This window comes from Thunnus thynnus, chromosome 21, assembly GCF_963924715.1.
Source record: "Thunnus thynnus chromosome 21, fThuThy2.1, whole genome shotgun sequence".
NCBI classification, from domain to species: Eukaryota; Metazoa; Chordata; class Actinopteri; order Scombriformes; family Scombridae; genus Thunnus; species Thunnus thynnus.
This window is the reverse complement of record NC_089537.1, coordinates 1,415,884-1,425,483: the sequence shown is the minus strand read 5'-3', so window position 1 is coordinate 1,425,483 and position 9,600 is coordinate 1,415,884. Positions and strand designations below refer to the sequence as shown.

At 42.1% G+C, this 9,600-nt stretch overlaps 2 long non-coding RNA genes across 2 annotated transcripts; one reads left to right on the top strand and one right to left on the bottom strand.

Moving 5' to 3' along the window:
• Nucleotides 1-717: 717 nt before the first annotated feature.
• LOC137173240 (uncharacterized) lies at nucleotides 718-3,251 on the top strand. Its single transcript, XR_010925140.1, has 2 exons — nucleotides 718-2,305; nucleotides 2,442-3,251. It is a non-coding gene; the product is annotated as an uncharacterized lncRNA (long non-coding RNA).
• Nucleotides 3,252-5,716: 2,465 nt separating this feature from the next.
• On the bottom strand, nucleotides 5,717-8,671 carry LOC137173161 (uncharacterized). The gene is made up of 2 exons (XR_010925114.1): nucleotides 6,172-8,671; nucleotides 5,717-6,054 (listed from the first exon to the last, which is right to left on the bottom strand). It is a non-coding gene; the product is annotated as an uncharacterized lncRNA (long non-coding RNA).
• Nucleotides 8,672-9,600: the final 929 nt, after the last annotated feature.

Sequence of the window (9,600 nt, the reverse complement as noted above, 5' to 3'; positions counted from 1 at the left end):
ACAAATATTTTTAGGACAAGCATATCAGCAGGTCTCAATGAGGGGAGTCACATCCACCTGCTACATGACGCACATTTTCTTAATTTGGACATCACTTTAATTTTCATTTTTAATTTTCTGAAATTAAAAGCGTAATAAAAACAAAAACAGGATTTTTAAGCCTCTTTCCACTTTTATTCGAATACAAATACAAATAATTTTGCTGCCTCAACAGATACAAATACAAACACTGAGCTCTCCGCACATCCCTGATATATAAACATCATCTGAACAGTTACTACGACCGCTGAATGGCAGCTGTCACTCAGACTAACTACACATCGCAACCTGTTGTGTCGTTTTTCTTGGGTTGACGGTCTGGAGTTACTCTCACCCCTAAATTCCACCGGGCGCGTGTGCGCCACGTTCCGGCTCCAATGCGGCTGCCGGAGCTGATCGCGGCCGCTCTAGTCAATGTATCTGATTCCACCGGGCACGCCGCGTTTCAGAAGCGTCCCAGAGGCGGCTCTCCGCTCCGCTGCGCTAAAGAAAGGCGCCTCGTCTATTTTTTACGGAAGCCGCGTCAAGCAGCACAGAGCAGATCGAGCTGGGCAGGAAGTCAGACGCAGAAACAGCATTGAGCAAGTTAACAAAATTGGGCAGTTTAGTTGCCCTGCTACTACAGTAATTAAGGTATCCTTAAGGGACTTTATCAGCGTTGACTAGGCTGCTGTAATTACTGTAGTAGGAGTGCAACTGAATTTAAACAGCAAATGGCCTCCCTGCAGTGAAGACGCTCCGCTTCTAACACGCTCCCAGTGGAATAGGGCGCCATGCAGAGGACGGAGCAAAACCGCGTCGGAGCCGGAACGCAGTGCACATGCGCCCGGTGGAATCCCGGGGTCAGTCTCTTGGTAGAGACCAGCTGCTCCTGCAACAAAGGTCTCACTGATATCAACCCCCAAACCATCCAAATAATGGAAGACTTACTGGGATAACTGGATTCAAATGGTAGTCTCTTACACTGCTGTAATCACATTACTTTAACATGTGATGAAGTGATGCTTCCCTGCCGTAGCGCTGAATATAAGTCGCTATGCTGCATTCATGTCGTATCAGCGTCACTGTAAACAGCTTTAACATCAACATAAAGACGTTTGTGTTTTTACTGTAAAGGACTTTGTGACAGTAATCGTACAACCTTCATGAGCTGCGCCGTGACGTCACGTCTCACATGACGTCAACATGAACGCAGCGTTAAAGTCGACGTACTGAAGGTCAACAGCTTCATCACTCACCGCTTTTAGCTTAACGAGGCAGAGCAGCAGTGATGATTTGGGGGGTTCAGAGTTAAAATCCTAGCTTAAGAATGATTTGTTGAAGCTCTTATTACATCACATGGCCAAAAGTATGTGGACAGCTGAAGTTCCTCCACAAAAAACAGGGGAAACACAGAGCTGGATTTGTGCACAGAACAGGACCGTCCACATACTTTTGACCATGTAGTGTATGTAGAAAATAAGAAAAATCTTCTGCAGTTTGGAAAACAGTTTGTTTGATGTTTGTTTGTGTGTGTTTTGCAGATGGTGAGAACAGAAAGCTGTGTACAGACACTGCTGCTGCTGCTGCAGGGTCTTCATCTCTCTCTCTCTCTCTTTCTCTCTCTGTTCTCGTCATGCTCGGCCGCCCAGTTGGCTGCCTCTGTGTTGAACTCGGTGTGTGTGTGAGAGAGAAATTCGGATGTACGTAACTCACCAGCTCTTTAAGTGTCCCTTATTCCCCGACATCTGGAGTGTGTGTGTGTGTGTGTGTGTGTGTGTGTGTGTGTGTGTGTGTAGGAAACTGAAGGCTTTTTGTCCAGCCTAATGTTGAACACAGACACAGTTATATGAGAGACAAAGACTAATATAACGTTTGGTAACACTGACAGGTCAAAGTCTGACTTCACATCAGTTCATATAAATGATAGTTATAGTTTCAAGGGTTATATAATACTGACTGTAGCTGCAGTGTGTTCGCCTGTAAACCCAGTGATGCAAAGTAACTAAATACATTTACTCAAGTTCTGTACTTTACTTGAGTATTTCCATGTGATGCTACTTTCTACATTTCAGAGGGAAATATTGTACTTTCTACTCCACTACATTTATTTGACAGCTTTAGTTACTTTTCAGATGAAGATTTGACACAATGGATAATATAACAAGCTTTTAAAATACAACACATTGTTAAAGATGAAACCACTGGTTTGGTCACGTCTGTGTGAACCTGCTCAAACCCTCGTGAAAAGAAAAATGTTCCAGTTTCCTCAACAATAACGATACTGGTAAGTTTGTTATTTCATCCAGCAACTTATATCCAGAGTGAGACATCCTGTCAACTACAAAATCTCTGAGTGAGTTTTCCTCAAGCGCCACCTTCAGGACAAACGTAACATTTGTATTTTCTGTATTTCTGTGCAGATTGTTGTCACCCAGCAGCTGCAATATGAATGAATAAATGGATCCTGGACGTTTGGATTCGGCTTCTTCAGCTGGTCAGAGAGCTGAGGACCTCCAATATGGCCGCCAGAGGATCGACACCACCTGTCAATCCAGATGTCGCCGCCTCGGTAACCTGATGACAGATGATCATTAAAACCAATACCATGCTTGATTATTCTGGATCAGGAGTTATTATTACACTGAGTGACAATGACGAGAAACACACACACACACATACACACTCTTCTATACATGTGAGGACCATAATATGCACTTCACAGAGACTTAAAGGTCCATTTACCAAATTATCACCACATCAAAGGTCCAGTAAGGCTGCACTACATGGTGATGTTTATGTACATGAACAGTGTTTCTGTATTAATTTGTTGTGTAACTGAGTCCTTGATGTGCAGGTGGAAACACCGTGAGTCTTCATCAGTGAGTTCTTCACTGTCTTCATTGTTGAAAATGTTTGATTTTACAGTTATTCTGCTGCAGTCTTGATATCAAGACTTCAGCTGTTTCAATTTTGTGGTTCTTCTTCATGTGTTTGGGATAGTTTTGTTTAAAAAGGGCATGTCCACTCCTCCTGACACTGTCAACCTTTCTTCTTCTGTATCAGCTGGTTTTGATGGAGCCATCAGGTGGTTTACTCTCCTTCTGACAGTGGATCAACAAGAACCAGTTTAGAGCTGCAATACTTAATTGATTAGTTGCCAACTATTTCTATAATAGTTTTGACTATTTTTTTAAGAAATAAATTCTCTGATTCAGCTTCTTAAATATGAATATTTTCTGGTTTCTTTAGTCTCTGTGACAGTAAACTGAATATCTTTGATTTGTAGACGTCTTGGACTTTGGGAAACTGTTTTTTCACCATTTTCTGACATTTCATAAATCAAACAACTGATCAGTTAATCAAGAAAATAATTGACAGAATAATCATTGATGAAAATAATCATCAGTTGGAGCTCTAAACCTGTTGATCAACTATAAAATCAACTCTTACTCTTTCTCCAGTGGAGCTCCATCATCTGACAACAACCTTGTTTACTGGTGAAAGATGCGCAAGGGACGAGGTCATGTGACAGCGACGTATCTCTCTAAAGCAGTCCGGGTCAGCCCCGCCCCCCCGACCCCTAACCTGAACCATCACAACTACATAACTTAACCCTGAAACCCCCAAACAGCCAACCAAACACTGCAGAAATGTCCTCCTAGCGGTGGTCCTCAGAAAGATAGATATACGAGTACACACACACACACACACACACACACACACACACACACAAGCACACAGATCAGTGTGAAGCAGCAGGGCGACTCAGTCTGTAAATTAAAGGCAACAGGGACGAGTTGCAGGTTCAGCTGCAGCCTGGAGAGTGTGTGAGGTGTTTATGACGGAAACACACACACACACACACACACACACACACACACACGGGGCTCGGGACTCCCTCATATGACGTCCAGCGGGAGTTTCTTTGGAAACCACTTCCTGATGTGGGCCGGATAGAGGGGTGGGGGGGGTAGGGGGGGGGGTGTTGTGCAGCTGCAGCAGCTGGATTTAACATTAAAGCAGGATGCACTGCTCTGCACGCCGGTAGCCAATAAGAAGTTGACAAGCACAGAATCTGTCTGACGAGCACACACACACACGCACACACACACGCACACACACACACACACACACACACACCTGTCGACTCCAGTCTGGACAGGATGTGTACACTTGGTTGCCATGGCAGCGCTGCTTCACTCGTCTTTTTTCCTCTTCCTCTTTTTCCATTGTTGTTTCTGTCGGAGGAAAACGAGACGGAGATGGATTCAACAGAAAGACTTTAGAGAGACTCTCTGATCCTTAAAATGATACAAAAATCTGCAGGAAATCCAACATCATCCGTGTTTCAACACGTGCAGACGGACGTAAACAAACCATCACTTATAACCAGCATGCAACGCTGTAATGTCTGTAAAGTACTTCTGCAAGTAAAAACAGTTAAATGTTGAACATATAGTCATCAGATGTCACTAAAATAAAGTTTACAATCTACAAACTAAAAGATCCACTTCAGCTGCTCCATCGAATCTACATGGAACCGCCGCCCCACCGTTAGCTTGATGCTAACGTTATGTTTCTTTTACAGAATCATATAGAGCTGAAACAATCAGTCGATTAATCGATCAACAGAAACTTTCTCTTGTTCCAGCTGCTCAGTTTCACACATTTGTTGTTTGTTTTTTTTTATTTCTTCTCCAGTAAACTACAAATTTTAAGGTTTTCATGTGTTGTTTAGGAGACCTAGCAAGTTACTGACGTCACCTTGGATGTTAGGAAACTGACGAGCATTTTTAAAGATTTTATAGACTAAGTGATTAATCATTTAATTGAGAAAATGTTCAGCAGAATCATTGATAATGAAAGAAATCATTAGTTGCAGCCCTGGAATCATGAAAAATAATAATTTGCAAAACTGATCTAATAAAGTCTAGTAGAGTTTTAAATTAAACGCTCATGTTTCACTCTGAGCGGCAAATGATTTCTTCTGATCACAATAATGATGAGAAGCTAGTTTAGCAAGTATAATGTTAACTTATAATGTATATAATGTTAACCATGTTAACTGTGCTGGTTTAGTGTGTTAGCATGCTAACATTTGCTAATTAGCAAAGTGCAGCTGAGGCTTGATGTCATTAGTTTTGCAGGTTTTTGGTCATAAAGTGTTCAGTTTTAAATTAAACGGAAATAAAACTCATGTTTCATTCTGAGCAGCGTGCCGACAACGAAGCATCTGTGTGAAATGATGCGTTTCTTCTGATCACAATAACGATGATGACGATGATGATGAGAAGCTAGTTTAGCAGGTATAATATTTACCTTGTGAACTGTGTTGGTTTAGCATGTTAGCATGCTAACATTTGCTAACTAGCAAAGTGCAGCTGAAGCACAAGTGTTGAACAAAATGAAATGTTGACCAGATGGTGGTGCTACATGAAAAGTCAGAGGATCAGATGAATCCATCCAATAGCTGTTAAGATATTTATTTATTTAGATTTCAACTTGTTATTTATTTATCAAATGTTAATCAGAAGTTTCCCAAAGACAAACAAAGCAGGACGTTACAGGACCGGCCCATAAAAGAAAAAAAAGGAAGCACAGCACTCTTACATAATAAGAGAAAAAATACAGTGAAATAAAATGATAATTATTGGTACATGGATTCAATTCATGCCTAATGTTCCCAGTTCAGTCATTTGTTAACAGCTGTTGTCCATTTAAGTCCAAATTATATTTGACTCCGAGAGATTCCACCAGTTTCTTCCATTACTGCAGAAACAGACGAGTCTTTCCATCGATGTGTTGTGCAGATATTTTTAATCGAAAGCTACAACGTCAACCTCATGATGGCGCTAGAGGGAACATCAGCGGATCGCCAAATGTCGTAGCGATCCGTCAGATGATTCGTGTGAGACGCTGCTGCGTGTAGACAGTGAGGATGTTGGACTTCATCAGGTGGACACAAACACCACTCTGATGGCAGCTGTTTGTTGACCAGTATCAGTCCGCCTGTTCGCACTGGTCCCGCTGGAGCTGCAGCAGAGAGGTGACGCCGCCATCAGGCGTGAGAGCAGGAGGGAAGACAATAAAACAGGCGGAGAGAAAAAGAGGAATACTGGAAAACAGAGAGCAGAGGAATGAGGAACCCACCTGTCTCCACGGATACACAGCAGCTCCATGTGTCCGGCTGCCAAACAGCTCAGCAGCTGCTAAATGAAAAGTCTTCCTGAAGTGATGCTTCAGCTCCAACATGAGGACCTGCAGCAGCCGCCGCCGTCATCTGAAAGCACGGCGGCGGTGATTGATGGCAAACAGTAAAAACACATCAGGAGCGTTTCTGTGGTCGACTAAATGAAAACACTTTTTACAGCCAGACTGCTTCGAGGAAGTGATGAACTTTAGTCATTCAAGTGTATAAAAGGGGAAAGTTTTAGAGCTAAAGACGTTATTTGACTTATGACTTAACGACCAAAACGTCACCGAAGAGCTGAAAACATCAGATCTGTGTGGAGCGATGATGAGGAGACTGTAACCTTCCTCACATCAATACACGAAACAAGCAGAAACGTCATGTTTCCACCACGTTTTCCATCGTTTGAGCTTCGACTGTCGCCGCTCTCGTTGTGTCTTCTTCTTCTGCAGCGGTTTAACAGCAGCGCCTCCTGCTGTTTATCTGCTGATATTCACACAACAAGCAGAGGATGCAAAAACATTTTCTTCTGATGGTTTTTCTGGATATTTGGTGAAAACTTGCACTACATTTAAGTGGAAATCTGACTAATCAGACTCAGATTTCAGAAGAACTCCAGTTTCTTTCCCTTTCGGTCTCATCTCTGCACATTTATGCATTGATATAAACACATTTTTTAACACGTCTTTACCTTTATTTGCTCCACATCTCCTTCATGTCTGCACTGACTGTAAATGTAACGTCTGTAAAATTCACATTAAAGGGACATATTCTGAACCCTCATGAGATGATGATGTAATCCATTAACACATTAATTACTGATAATAATGTACCCATATTATAAAGTGTTGATCAGATATGATTTCAGTTTGTTGTAACTTCTGTGTCTCCAGCTGTTTTTCACACTGTTTTAAATTCATCTGAAGAGTCGTGATGTTCAGAGTTTGAAGGTGACTCACGCTTCCTGTTTTCAGCTGTGATGACGGTCAGTGAGACCCCGCCCTTCATCATCCTCACACATCTCTGCACTTCTTCATCTCACTCCTCGGTCTGTCTTCACTTCACCACTGTTTCATGTTTTTTCTCACTGTTTCACATGTTTGATCTTTTTTTAAAAGTTATTCCATCTTTTCTGTGTTTCCTGTTTTGTCTTTATTTCTTCTTTCTGCGTTTATCTCTTCACACAGACTCTCCTTAGTTCTATTTTTCTCACACACACTGAGATGAGACGGCCTATAAATCATAAAATGAACTCAGAGTGATGAAAATAAACTCAGAGGAACTTTAGCAATCCTTCAGTGAAGTCAACTCTGGCAGCTTTTGTCTCGGGATGCTGCTCTGGGACGATTTTAAATGAATATTTTGACATATTTTTCTTGCTGAGAGTTGGATAAAAAAAGTTTGATACCGCTCGCACATCTGTACGTTCCATCCACATGTGGAGCTAGCAGCTGGATAGCTTAGCTTAGCTTAGCATAAACACTGGAAACAGGGATATTAGCATCGTTTTACAGTAAGAATATCAAGCTACTAGCACTGCTAAAACAGTTACATCTTGTTTAATCAGTAATGCACAGTAACTAAAATGAGTATTATAAACTATTTTAATCATAGACTTCTATGCAGTGTTTTGGTGTCTGATAAACCTTTAAACTCATGGATCTGTCACTCAAACTGAAGCAACATTTATTTATTTTAACGCAGGGCTGTTTTCAGTCTGAATACTCCAACCAGCAGCTACAACGTCCTGAGATTAAAGAGCCTTAAAGGACGAGTTCACGATTTTACAAGTGTGTGTTTAAACCAGCAGTCAGGTGTCCATATGAACTGTGAAACAGGTTTTCCTCGATGTCATCATTCAGCTCACTATGTCCATTTTCATATACAGACAGAGAAACACCTTCGTACATGTCATCAGAGTCACTGTGCATCATTTGTCTACGTTTACCTTCAGACGACATGTTGCAGATGACTTTTTTTAAACGTAGAAACAAAGAGGTAACGCACAAGAAATGATGTATATATGTAAAAACAATGTAAAAGAGCACCAAGCAGCAACCTCCGAGGCTGTAAAATGAAGCCAAACTGCAGTTCCTTGAATGACCACTTGAGGCTCCAAAAGTGAGTCAATCTCCATAGACCCCCATGTTAAACTTTACAGCAGAAATAAACATGTTTACAGCCTGGTACAAACAACGGTTTTGGTCTCTGTAGCTAATTTCCTCTTTCATGACAACTGTACGGGGGGTGAATTTTTTTATAACTCACCCGTTTAAGTTTTATTAAGCCGTAAAGTTCTGCATAATGAAGGACATGGCTGCTTTGAGTGACAGGTCCGCCAGCCGCTAGGTGGCTTGTTTCAGCCGTTCGGCCCGCCTCTTTGCCCATTTTTGATTGGCTGGGAGTTAGACAGCGTCACGCACTGCCAAGATGGCGACGGCCGGAGCGGCTCACTTTGAGCTTCAGAAACCAACGGGTGACATCACGGTAACTACGTCCATATTGGTATACAGTCTATGAAGAGCACTCGAATGAAGGCGGGACAGAAAAATTAAGATTAAATGCAAATAAATCTGTTTTAAATACTCAAAATGAGCAGAAACACTCCACAGAGGATATAATGAGCCCTGTTTGTCACGTTAACCACTTCCTGTAAAGCTGAACGTGAATATAATCTGTATTTGCTTCATTGCTGGACTCTTTCAGGTCCAGCTGATTCACATGATGTGAGGACGTCCACGAGTCACTGCCTCGCTTTTATTTTCTTCTTTTCTTTCTTTCTTCACCAGAATCTCTTTGAACGCTGTTGCTTTCCAACAATCCGGAGCATTATCCGTGACTCTCCATCCAATTATAACCCCACAGGCTTTACATCCTGACCCCCCCCCCCCCCCCCCCCCCCCCCCCCCCCGCCCTCAGTCTGAACTCTGACAGCAAACGTTCAGGATCAGAGGCGGCGTTCTTCCACCGAACAATACCGAGGTCGTGACCTGTGTGAGTCTGTCCCCGCTGACGATGGTCACGTTTCTGCTTGTCCTCTCTGACTCTGCTGGGACACAGATGTCCCTGATTCACTGATGCTGTTTCCACTCTGACTTTAGATAACTCTGATTTCTCTTATAGCAGGAGAAAAACTCATCAGTCCTGTTATCTCCAGATAACATATCTCACCTCAGTTACTGGGTTCAGTGTTGGTCCCAACAGCCCTTCACATTGTTTAGATCAGGGGTATTAGGTGTAGGGCTGCATTTGAAAATAAGAAAAAATAAATAAAATGTTCAAATAAAGTGCTTAACTTCAGAAAAAATAAAATAAAGGGAGGAAAAGCTTGAATTTCCCCTTTTCTGTTTCACATCTTGACTTTCTCTCCCTTTCTCCGTCTACCGTAA